The following is a 14,122-nucleotide window of genomic DNA, read 5'->3' as shown; positions in this document are numbered from 1 at the left end:
CTTGGCTTTATCCGAATAATCTCTCACGGTTAGAAAAGAGCGCCTCCTGTTGAAGCAATGAGTGCATGTATTATGGCGCGGTTGAAAGGGATAGCTCACCCAAAAATTATTATCCTCTCATCATTTACTCATCCTCATACCATCCCAGTTGTGTAGGCTATGACTTTCTTTCTTCAGCAGAACACTACTGTCTGTGATTTTTGGAGCTTCAAAAGTCGAATCACCAAGGTATTTTTCTTCAAATGTGTTCTGCTGAACAAATAAAGTCATACACACCTGGGATGACATGAGGGTGAGTAAATAATGAGAGAGTTTTCATTTTGGGGTGAACTGTTCCTTTAAGAGGATATGGCAGGCCTAAAAAAAGATTTAGCCTAAAAAACTCACAGTGTTTCTTAAATTTTGACTGGTTAAAACTCCAATTTTAGATATTTATAATTCAGTTTAGACTGTAATAATTCACATTGAATAGATCTACAATGCCATTTTTACCAGTAACACTGAAGAGATCTACAATGCAATTTAGACTTGTAATAATTCACATTGAAGAGATCTACAATGCAATTTTTGCCAGTAACATTGAAGAGATCTACAATGCAATTTTTACCAGTAACAGTGGGAGATCTACAACGCAATTCTGACTTGTAATAATTCACACTGAAGAGATCCACAAGGCAATTTTTACCAGTAACATTGAATAGATCTACAATGCAAATTTGACTTGTAATAATTCGCATTGAATAGATCTACAATGCCATTTTTACCAGCAACAATGGAGAGATCTACAACGCAATTCTGACTTGTGATAATTCACATTGAAGAGATCTACAATGCAATTTTTACCAGTAACATTGAATAGATCTACAATGCAATTTTTACCATTAACATTGAAGAGATCTACAATGCAATTTTTACCAGTAACATTGAAAAGATCTACAATGCAATTTTGACTTGTAATAATTCACATTGAATAGATCTACAATGCAATTTTGACTTGTAATAATTCACATTGAAGAGATCTACAATACAGTTTTTACCAGTAACAGTGGAAGATCTACAATGCAATTTTGACTTGTAATAATTCACATTGAATAGATCTACAATGCAATTTCTAACAGTAACATTGAATAGATCTACAATGCAATATTTAACAGTAACATTGAATAGATCTACAATGCAATTTTTACCAGTAACATTGAATAGATCTACAATGCAATTTTGACTTGTAATAATTCACACTGAAGATACCTACAATGCAATTTTTGCCACTAACAGTGGGAGATCTACAATGCAATTTTGACTTGTAATAATTCACATTGAAGTGATCTACAATACAATTTTTACCAGTAACATTGAAAAGATCTACAATGTAATTTAGACTTGTAATAATTCACATTGAAGAGATCTACAAGGCAATTTTTGCCAGTAACATTGAAGAGATCTACAATGCAATTTTTACCAGTAACAGTGGGAGATCTACAACGCAATTCTGACTTGTAATAATTCACATTGAAGTGATCTACAATACAATTTCTACCAGTAACATTGAAAAGATCTACAATGTAATTTAGACTTGTAATAATTCACATTGAAGAGATCTACAATGCAATTTTTACCAGTAACATTGAAGAGATCTACAATGCAATTTTTACCAGTAACAGTGGGAGATCTACAACGCAATTCTGACTTTAATAATTCACACTGAAGAGATCCACAAGGCAATTTTTACCGGTAACATTGAAGAGATCTACAATGCAATTTTTACCAGTAACAGTGGGAGATCTACAATCCAATTTTGACTTGTAATAATTCACATTGAATAGATCTACAATGCAATTTTTACCAGTAACATTGAAGAGATCTACAATGCAATTTTTAACAGTAACATTGAATAGATCTACAATGCAATTTTTACCAGTAACAATGGAGAGATCTACAACGCAATTTTTACCAGTAACATTGAAGAGATCTACAATGCAATTTTTACCAGTAACATTGAAGAGATCTACAACGCAATTCTGACTTGTAATAATTCACATTGAAGTGATCTACAATGCAATTTTTACCAGTAACATTGAAGAGATCTACAATGCAATTTTTAAAAGTAACATTGAATAGATCTACAATGTAATTTTTACCAGTAACAATGGAGAGATCTACAACGCAATTTTTACCAGTAACATTGAAGAGATCTACAACGCAATTCTGACTTGTAATAATTCACATTGAAGTGATCTACAATGCAATTTTTACCAGTAACATTGAAGAGATCTACAATGCAATTTTTAAAAGTAACATTGAATAGATCTACAATGTAATTTTTACCAGTAACAATGGAGAGATCTACAACGCAATTTTTACCAGTAACATTGAAGAGATCTACAACGCAATTTTTACCAGTAACATTGAAGAGATCTACAATGCAATTCTGACTTGTAATAATTCACATTGAATAGATCTACAATGCAATTTTTACCAGTAACATTGAAGAGATCTACAATGCAATTTTTACCAGTAACATTGAAGAAATCTACAATGCAATTTTTAACAGTAACATTGAAGAGATCTACAACGCAATTCTGAATTGTAATAATTCACATTGAAGTGATCTACAATGCAATTTTTACCAGTAACAATGGAGAGATCTACAACGCAATTCTGACTTGTAATAATTCACATTGAAGTGATCTACAATGCAATTTTTACCAGTAACATTGAAAAGATCTACAATGCAATTTAGACTTGTAATAATTCACATTGAAGAGATCTACAAGGCAATTTTTGCCAGTAACAATGGAGAGATCTACAAGGCAATTTTTGCCAGTAACATTGAAGAGATCTACAATGCAATTTTTACCAGTAACAGTGGGAGATCTACAATCCAATTTTGACTTGTAATAATTCACATTGAATAGATCTACAATGCAATTTTTACCAGTAACATTGAAGAGATCTACAATGCAATTTTTAACAGTAACATTGAATAGATCTACAATGCAATTTTTACCATTAACAATGAAGAGATCTACAACGCAATTTTTACCAGTAACATTGAAGAGATCTACAATGCAATTTTTACCAGTAACAGTGGGAGATCTACAATCCAATTTTTACCAGTAACATTGAAGAGATCTACAACGCAATTCTGACTTGTAATAATTCACATTGAATAGATCTACAATGCAATTTTTACCAGTAACATTGAAGAGATCTACAATGCAATTTTAACAGTAACATTGAATAGATCTACAATGCAATTTTTACCAGTAACAATGGAGAGATCTAAAATGCAATTTTTACCAGTAACATTGAAGAGATCTACAATGCAATTTTTACCAGTAACATTGAAGAGATCTACAATGTAATTTTTACCAGTAACAATGGAGAGATCTACAATGCAATTTTTACCAGTAACAATGAAGAGATCTACAATGCAATTTTTACCAGTAACATTGAAGAAATCTACAATGCAGTTTTTAACAGTAACATTGAATAGATCTAAAATGCAATTTTTACCAGTAACAATGGAGAAATCTACAATAAAATTTTTACCAGTAACATTGAAGAGATCTACAATGCAATTTTTACCAGTAACATTGAAGAGATCTACAATGCAATTTTTACCAGTAACAGTGGGAGATCTACAATCCAATTTTGACTTGTAATAATTCACATTGAATAGATCTACAATGCAATTTTTACCAGTAACATTGAAGAGATCTACAATGCAATTTTTAACAGTAACATTGAATAGATCTACAATGCAATTTTTACCAGTAACATTGAAGAGATCTACAACGCAATTCTGACTTGTAAAAATTCACATTGAAGTGATCTACAATGCAAATTTTACCAGTAACATTGAAGAGATCTACAATGCAATTTTTACCAGTAACAATGGAGAGATCTACAACGCAATTTTTACCAGTAACATTGAAGAGATCTACAACGCAATTTTTACCAGTAACATTGAAGAGATCTACAATGCAATTCTGACTTGTAATAATTCACATTGAATAGATCTACAATGCAATTTTTATCAGTAACATTGAGGAGATCTACAATGCAATTTTTACCAGTAACATTGAAGAGATCTACAATGTAATTTTTACCAGTAACAATGGAGAGATCTACAATGCAATTTTTACCAGTAACATTGAAGAGATCTACAATGCAATTTTTACCAGTAACATTGAAGAAATCTACAATGCAATTTTTAACAGTAACATTGAAGAGATCTAAAACACAATTCTGACTTGTAATAATTCACACTGAAATGATCTACAATGCAATTTTTACAAGTAACAATGGAGAGATCTACAATGCAATTTTTTACCAGTAACATTGAAGATATCTACTATGCAATTTTTACCAGTAACAATGGAGAGATCTACAATGCAATTTCTACCAGTAACACTGAATAGATCTACAATGCAATTTTTACCAGTAACAGTGGGAGATCTACAATCCAATTTTGACTTGTAATAATTCACACTGAATAGATCTTCAATGCAATATTTACCAGTAACAGTGGGAAATCTAAAATCCATTTTTGACTTGTAATAATTCACACTGAATAGATCTACAATGCAATATTTACAAGTAACAATGGAGAGATCTACAATGCAATTTTTACCAGTAACAGTGGGAGATCTACAATCCAATTTTGACTTGTAATAATTCACACTGAATAGATCTACAATGCAATATTTACCAGTAACAGTGGGAGATCTAAAATCCAATTTTGACTTGTAATAATTCACACTGAATAGATCTACAATGCATTTTTTACCAGTAACATTGAAGAGATCTACAATGCAATTTTTACCAGTAACATTGAATAGATCTACAATGCAATTTTTACTAGTAACAATGGAGAGATCTACAATGCAATTTTTACCAGTAACATTGAAGAGATCTACAACGCAATTCTGACTTGTAATTATTCACATTGAAGTGATCTACAATGCAATTTTTACCAGTAACATTGAAGAGATCTACAATGCAATTTTTAAAAGTAACATTGAATAGATCTACAATGTAATTTTTACCAGTAACAATGGAGAGATCTACAACGCAATTTTTACCAGTAACATTGAAGAGATCTACAACGCAATTTTTACCAGTAACATTGAAGAGATCTACAATGCAATTCTGACTTGTAATAATTCACATTGAATAGATCTACAATGCAATTTTTACCAGTAACATTGAAGAGATCTACAATGCAATTTTTACCAGTAACATTGAAGAGATCTACAATGCAATTTTTACCAGTAACATTGAAGAAATCTACAATGCAATTTTTAACAGTAACATTGAAGAGATCTACAACGCAATTCTGAATTGTAATAATTCACATTGAAGTGATCTACAATGCAATTTTTACCAGTAACAATGGAGAGATCTACAACGCAATTCTGACTTGTAATAATTCACATTGAAGTGATCTACAATGCAATTTTTACCAGTAACATTGAAAAGATCTACAATGCAATTTAGACTTGTAATAATTCACATTGAAGAGATCTACAAGGCAATTTTTGCCAGTAACAATGGAGAGATCTACAAGGCAATTTTTGCCAGTAACATTGAAGAGATCTACAATGCAATTTTTACCAGTAACAGTGGGAGATCTACAATCCAATTTTGACTTGTAATAATTCACATTGAATAGATCTACAATGCAATTTTTACCAGTAATATTGAAGAGATCTACAATGCAATTTTTACCAGTAACAGTGGGAGATCTACAATCCAATTTTGACTTGTAATAATTCACATTGAATAGATCTGCAATGCAATTTTTACCAGTAACATTGAAGAGATCTACAATGCAATTTTTAACAGTAACATTGAATAGATCTACAATGCAATTTTTACCATTAACAATGAAGAGATCTACAACGCAATTTTTACCAGTAACATTGAAGAGATCTACAATGCAATTTTTACCAGTAACAGTGGGAGATCTACAATCCAATTTTTACCAGTAACATTGAAGAGATCTACAACGCAATTCTGACTTGTAATAATTCACATTGAATAGATCTACAATGCAATTTTTACCAGTAACATTGAAGAGATCTACAATGTAATTTTAACAGTAACATTGAATAGATCTACAATGCAATTTTTACCAGTAACAATGGAGAGATCTAAAATGCAATTTTTACCAGTAACATTGAAGAGATCTACAATGCAATTTTTACCAGTAACATTGAAGAGATCTACAATGTAATTTTTACCAGTAACAATGGAGAGATCTACAATGCAATTTTTACCAGTAACATTGAAGAGATCTACAATGCAATTTTTAACAGTAACATTGAATAGATCTAAAATGCAATTTTTACCAGTAACAATGGAGAAATCTACAATAAAATTTTTACCAGTAACATTGAAGAGATCTACAATGCAATTTTTACCAGTAACATTGAAGAGATCTACAATGCAATTTTTACCAGTAACATTGAAGAGATCTACAACGCAATTCTGACTTGTAAAAATTCACATTGAAGTGATCTACAATGCAAATTTTACCAGTAACATTGAAGAGATCTACAATGCAATTTTTACCAGTAACAGTGGGAGATCTAAAATCCAATTTTGACTTGTAATAATTCACACTGAATAGATCTACAATGCATTTTTTACCAGTAACATTGAAGAGATCTACAATGCAATTTTTACCAGTAACATTGAATAGATCTACAATGCAATTTTTACTAGTAACAATGGAGAGATCTACAATGCAATTTTTACCAGTAACATTGAAGAGATCTACAATGTAATTTTTACTAGTAACAATGGAGAGATCTACAATGCAATTTTTACCAGTAACATTGAAGAGATCTACAATGCAATTTTTACTAGTAACAATGGAGAGATGTACAATGCAATTTTTACCAGTAACATTGAAGAGATCTACAATGTAATTTTTACTAGTAACATTGAAGAGATCTACAATGTAATTTTTACTAGTAACAATGGAGAGATCTACAATGCAATTTTTACCAGTAACATTGAAGAGATCTACAATGTAATTTTTACTAGTAACAATGGAGAGATCTACAATGCAATTTTTACCAGTAACATTGAAGAGATCTACAATGCAATTTTTACTAGTAACAATGGAGAGATCTACAATGCAATTTTTACCAGTAACATTGAAGAGATCTACAATGCAATTTTTACTAGTAACAATGGAGAGATCTACAAAGCAATTTTTACCAGTAATATTGAAGAGATCTACAATGTAATTTTTACCAGTAACAGTGGGAGATCTACAATCCAATTTTGACTTGTAATAATTCACACTGAATAGATCTACAATGCAATATTTACAAGTAACAATGGAGAGATCTACAATGTAATTTTTACCAGTAACAATGGAGAGATCTACAATGCAATTTTTACCAGTAACATTGAAGATATCTACAATGCAATTTTTACCAGTAACACTAAATAGATCTACAATGCAATTTTTACCAGTAACAGTGGGAGAAATACAATCCAATTTTGACTTGTAATAATTCACACTGAATAGATTTACAATGCAATATTTACCAGTAACAGTAGGAGATCTAAAATCCAATTTTGACTTGTAATAATTCACACTGAATAGATCTACAATGCCATTTTTACCAGTAACATTGAAGAGATCTACAATGCAATTTTTACCAGTAACATTGAATAGATCTACAATGCAATTTTTACCAGTAACAATGGAGAGATCTACAACACAATTCTGACTTGTAATAATTCACACTGAAGTGATCTACAATGCAATTTTTACCAGTGACATCGAAGAGATCTACAATGTAATTTTTACTAGTAACATTGAAGAGATCTACAATGCAATTTTTAACAGTAACATTGAAGAGATCTACAATGCAATTTTTAACAGTGACATTGAAGAGATCTACAATGCGTTGTACCAGTAACAATAGAGAGATCTACAATGCAATTCTGACTTGTAATAATTCACATTGAAGAGATCTACAATGCAATTATTAACAGTAACATTGAAGAGATCTACAATGCAATTTTTAATAGTAACATTGAAGAGATCTACAATGCAAGTTTTACCAGTAACAATACAGAGATCTACAATGCAATTCTGACTTGTAATAATTCACATTGAAGAGATCTACAATGCAATTTTTACCAGTAACAGTGGGAGATCTACAATCCAATTTTGACTTGTAATAATTCATACTGAACAGATCTACAATGCAATATTTACCAGTAACAGTGGGAGATCTAAAATCCAATTTTGACTTGTAATAATTCACACTGAATAGATCTACAATGCAATATTTACCAGTAACAGTGGGAGATCTAAAATCCAATTTTTATTTGTAATAATTCACACTGAAGTGATCTACAATGCAATATTTACAAGTAACAATGGAGAGATCTACAATGTAATTTTTACTAGTAACAATGGAGAGATCTACAATGCAATTTTTACCAGTAACATTGAAGAGATCTACAATGTAATTTTTACTAGTAACAATGGAGAGATCTACAATGCAATTTTTACCAGTAACATTGAAGAGATCTACAATGCAATTTTTACCAGTAATATTGAAGAGATCTACAATGCAATTTTTAACAGTAACATTGAAAAGATCTACAATGCAATTTTTACCAGTAACATTGAAGAGATCTACAATGCAATATTTAACAGTAACATTGAATAGATCTACAATGCAATTTTTACCAGTAACAATGAAGAGATCTACAATGCAATTTTTACCAGTAACAATGGAGAGATCTACAATGCAATTTTTACCAGTAACATTGAAGAGATCTACAATGTAATTTTTACTAGTAACAATGGAGAGATCTACAATGCAATTTTTACCAGTAACATTGAAGAGATCTACAATGCAATTTTTAATAGTAACATTGAAGAGATCTACAATGCAAGTTTTACCAGTAACAATACAGAGATCTACAATGCAATTCTGACTTGTAATAATTCACATTGAAGAGATCTACAATGCAATTTTTACCAGTAACAGTGGGAGATCTACAATCCAATTTTGACTTGTAATAATTCATACTGAATAGATCTACAATGCAATATTTACCAGTAACAGTGGGAGATCTAAAATCCAATTTTGACTTGTAATAATTCACACTGAATAGATCTACAATGCAATATTTACCAGTAACAGTGGGAGATCTAAAATCCAATTTTTATTTGTAATAATTCACACTGAAGTGATCTACAATGCAATATTTACAAGTAACAATGGAGAGATCTACAATGTAATTTTTACTAGTAACAATGGAGAGATCTACAATGCAATTTTTACCAGTAACATTGAAGAGATCTACAATGTAATTTTTACTAGTAACAATGGAGAGATCTACAATGCAATTTTTACCAGTAACATTGAAGAGATCTACAATGCAATTTTTACCAGTAATATTGAAGAGATCTACAATGCAATTTTTAACAGTAACATTGAAAAGATCTACAATGCAATTTTTACCAGTAACATTGAAGAGATCTACAATGCAATATTTAACAGTAACATTGAATAGATCTACAATGCAATTTTTACCAGTAACAATGAAGAGATCTACAATGCAATTTTTACCAGTAACAATGGAGAGATCTACAATGCAATTTTTACCAGTAACATTGAAGAGATCTACAATGTAATTTTTACTAGTAACAATGGAGAGATCTACAATGCAATTTTTACCAGTAACATTGAAGAGATCTACAATGCAATTTTTACCAGTAATATTGAAGAGATCTACAATGCAATTTTTAACAGTAACATTGAAAAGATCTACAATGCAATTTTTACCAGTAACATTGAAGAGATCTACAATGCAATATTTAACAGTAACATTGAATAGATCTACAATGCAATTTTTACCAGTAACAATGAAGAGATCTACAATGCAATTTTTACCAGTAACATTGAATAGATCTACAATGCAATTTTGACTTGTAATAATTCACACTGAAGATACCTACAATGCAATTTTTGCCACTAACAGTGGGAGATGTACAATGCAATTTTGACTTGTAATAATTCACATTGAAGTGATCTACAATACAATTTTTACCAGTAACATTGAAAAGATCTACAATGTAATTTAGACTTGTAATAATTCACATTGAAGAGATCTACAATGCAATTTTTACCAGTAACATTGAAGAGATCTACAATGAAATTTTTACCAGTAACATTGAAGAGATCTATAACGCAATTCTGACTTGTAATAATTCACATTGAAGTGATCTACAATGCAATTTTGCCAGTAACATTGAAGAGATCTACAATGCAATTTTTACCAGTAACAGTGGGAGATCTACAACGCAATTCTGACTTTAATAATTCACACTGAAGAGATCCACAAGGCAATTTTTACCGGTAACATTGAAGAGATCTACAATGCAATTTTTACCAGTAACAGTGGGAGATCTACAATCCAATTTTGACTTGTAATAATTCACATTGAATAGATCTACAATGCAATTTTTACCAGTAACATTGAAGAGATCTACAATGCAATTTTTAACAGTAACATTGAATAGATCTACAATGCAATTTTTACCAGTAACAATGGAGAGATCTACAACGCAATTTTTACCAGTAACATTGAAGAGATCTACAATGCAATTTTTACCAGTAACATTGAAGAGATCTACAATGTAATTTTTACTAGTAACATTGAAGAGATCTACAATGTAATTTTTACTAGTAACAATGGAGAGATCTACAATGCAATTTTTACCAGTAACATTGAAGAGATCTACAATGTAATTTTTACTAGTAACAATGGAGAGATCTACAATGCAATTTTTACCAGTAACATTGAAGAGATCTACAATGCAATTTTTACTAGTAACAATGGAGAGATCTACAATGCAATTTTTACCAGTAACATTGAAGAGATCTACAATGCAATTTTTACTAGTAACAATGGAGAGATCTACAAAGCAATTTTTACCAGTAATATTGAAGAGATCTACAATGTAATTTTTACCAGTAACAGTGGGAGATCTACAATCCAATTTTGACTTGTAATAATTCACACTGAATAGATCTACAATGCAATATTTACAAGTAACAATGGAGAGATCTACAATGTAATTTTTACCAGTAACAATGGAGAGATCTACAATGCAATTTTTACCAGTAACATTGAAGATATCTACAATGCAATTTTTACCAGTAACACTAAATAGATCTACAATGCAATTTTTACCAGTAACAGTGGGAGAAATACAATCCAATTTTGACTTGTAATAATTCACACTGAATAGATTTACAATGCAATATTTACCAGTAACAGTAGGAGATCTAAAATCCAATTTTGACTTGTAATAATTCACACTGAATAGATCTACAATGCCATTTTTACCAGTAACATTGAAGAGATCTACAATGCAATTTTTACCAGTAACATTGAATAGATCTACAATGCAATTTTTACCAGTAACAATGGAGAGATCTACAACACAATTCTGACTTGTAATAATTCACACTGAAGTGATCTACAATGCAATTTTTACCAGTGACATCGAAGAGATCTACAATGTAATTTTTACTAGTAACATTGAAGAGATCTACAATGCAATTTTTAACAGTAACATTGAAGAGATCTACAATGCAATTTTTAACAGTGACATTGAAGAGATCTACAATGCGTTGTACCAGTAACAATAGAGAGATCTACAATGCAATTCTGACTTGTAATAATTCACATTGAAGAGATCTACAATGCAATTATTAACAGTAACATTGAAGAGATCTACAATGCAATTTTTAATAGTAACATTGAAGAGATCTACAATGCAAGTTTTACCAGTAACAATACAGAGATCTACAATGCAATTCTGACTTGTAATAATTCACATTGAAGAGATCTACAATGCAATTTTTACCAGTAACAGTGGGAGATCTACAATCCAATTTTGACTTGTAATAATTCATACTGAACAGATCTACAATGCAATATTTACCAGTAACAGTGGGAGATCTAAAATCCAATTTTGACTTGTAATAATTCACACTGAATAGATCTACAATGCAATATTTACCAGTAACAGTGGGAGATCTAAAATCCAATTTTTATTTGTAATAATTCACACTGAAGTGATCTACAATGCAATATTTACAAGTAACAATGGAGAGATCTACAATGTAATTTTTACTAGTAACAATGGAGAGATCTACAATGCAATTTTTACCAGTAACATTGAAGAGATCTACAATGTAATTTTTACTAGTAACAATGGAGAGATCTACAATGCAATTTTTACCAGTAACATTGAAGAGATCTACAATGCAATTTTTACCAGTAATATTGAAGAGATCTACAATGCAATTTTTAACAGTAACATTGAAAAGATCTACAATGCAATTTTTACCAGTAACATTGAAGAGATCTACAATGCAATATTTAACAGTAACATTGAATAGATCTACAATGCAATTTTTACCAGTAACAATGAAGAGATCTACAATGCAATTTTTACCAGTAACAATGGAGAGATCTACAATGCAATTTTTACCAGTAACATTGAAGAGATCTACAATGTAATTTTTACTAGTAACAATGGAGAGATCTACAATGCAATTTTTACCAGTAACATTGAAGAGATCTACAATGCAATTTTTAATAGTAACATTGAAGAGATCTACAATGCAAGTTTTACCAGTAACAATACAGAGATCTACAATGCAATTCTGACTTGTAATAATTCACATTGAAGAGATCTACAATGCAATTTTTACCAGTAACAGTGGGAGATCTACAATCCAATTTTGACTTGTAATAATTCATACTGAATAGATCTACAATGCAATATTTACCAGTAACAGTGGGAGATCTAAAATCCAATTTTGACTTGTAATAATTCACACTGAATAGATCTACAATGCAATATTTACCAGTAACAGTGGGAGATCTAAAATCCAATTTTTATTTGTAATAATTCACACTGAAGTGATCTACAATGCAATATTTACAAGTAACAATGGAGAGATCTACAATGTAATTTTTACTAGTAACAATGGAGAGATCTACAATGCAATTTTTACCAGTAACATTGAAGAGATCTACAATGTAATTTTTACTAGTAACAATGGAGAGATCTACAATGCAATTTTTACCAGTAACATTGAAGAGATCTACAATGCAATTTTTACCAGTAATATTGAAGAGATCTACAATGCAATTTTTAACAGTAACATTGAAAAGATCTACAATGCAATTTTTACCAGTAACATTGAAGAGATCTACAATGCAATATTTAACAGTAACATTGAATAGATCTACAATGCAATTTTTACCAGTAACAATGAAGAGATCTACAATGCAATTTTTACCAGTAACAATGGAGAGATCTACAATGCAATTTTTACCAGTAACATTGAAGAGATCTACAATGTAATTTTTACTAGTAACAATGGAGAGATCTACAATGCAATTTTTACCAGTAACATTGAAGAGATCTACAATGCAATTTTTACCAGTAATATTGAAGAGATCTACAATGCAATTTTTAACAGTAACATTGAAAAGATCTACAATGCAATTTTTACCAGTAACATTGAAGAGATCTACAATGCAATATTTAACAGTAACATTGAATAGATCTACAATGCAATTTTTACCAGTAACAATGAAGAGATCTACAATGCAATTTTTACCAGTAACATTGAATAGATCTACAATGCAATTTTGACTTGTAATAATTCACACTGAAGATACCTACAATGCAATTTTTGCCACTAACAGTGGGAGATGTACAATGCAATTTTGACTTGTAATAATTCACATTGAAGTGATCTACAATACAATTTTTACCAGTAACATTGAAAAGATCTACAATGTAATTTAGACTTGTAATAATTCACATTGAAGAGATCTACAATGCAATTTTTACCAGTAACATTGAAGAGATCTACAATGAAATTTTTACCAGTAACATTGAAGAGATCTATAACGCAATTCTGACTTGTAATAATTCACATTGAAGTGATCTACAATGCAATTTTGCCAGTAACATTGAAGAGATCTACAATGCAATTTTTACCAGTAACAGTGGGAGATCTACAACGCAATTCTGACTTTAATA

This window comes from Myxocyprinus asiaticus, chromosome 48 (genome assembly GCF_019703515.2).
Source record: "Myxocyprinus asiaticus isolate MX2 ecotype Aquarium Trade chromosome 48, UBuf_Myxa_2, whole genome shotgun sequence".
NCBI lineage: Eukaryota > Metazoa > Chordata > Actinopteri > Cypriniformes > Catostomidae > Myxocyprinus > Myxocyprinus asiaticus.
The sequence above is the reverse complement of the archived record's forward strand: the minus strand, read 5'-3'. Positions refer to the sequence as shown.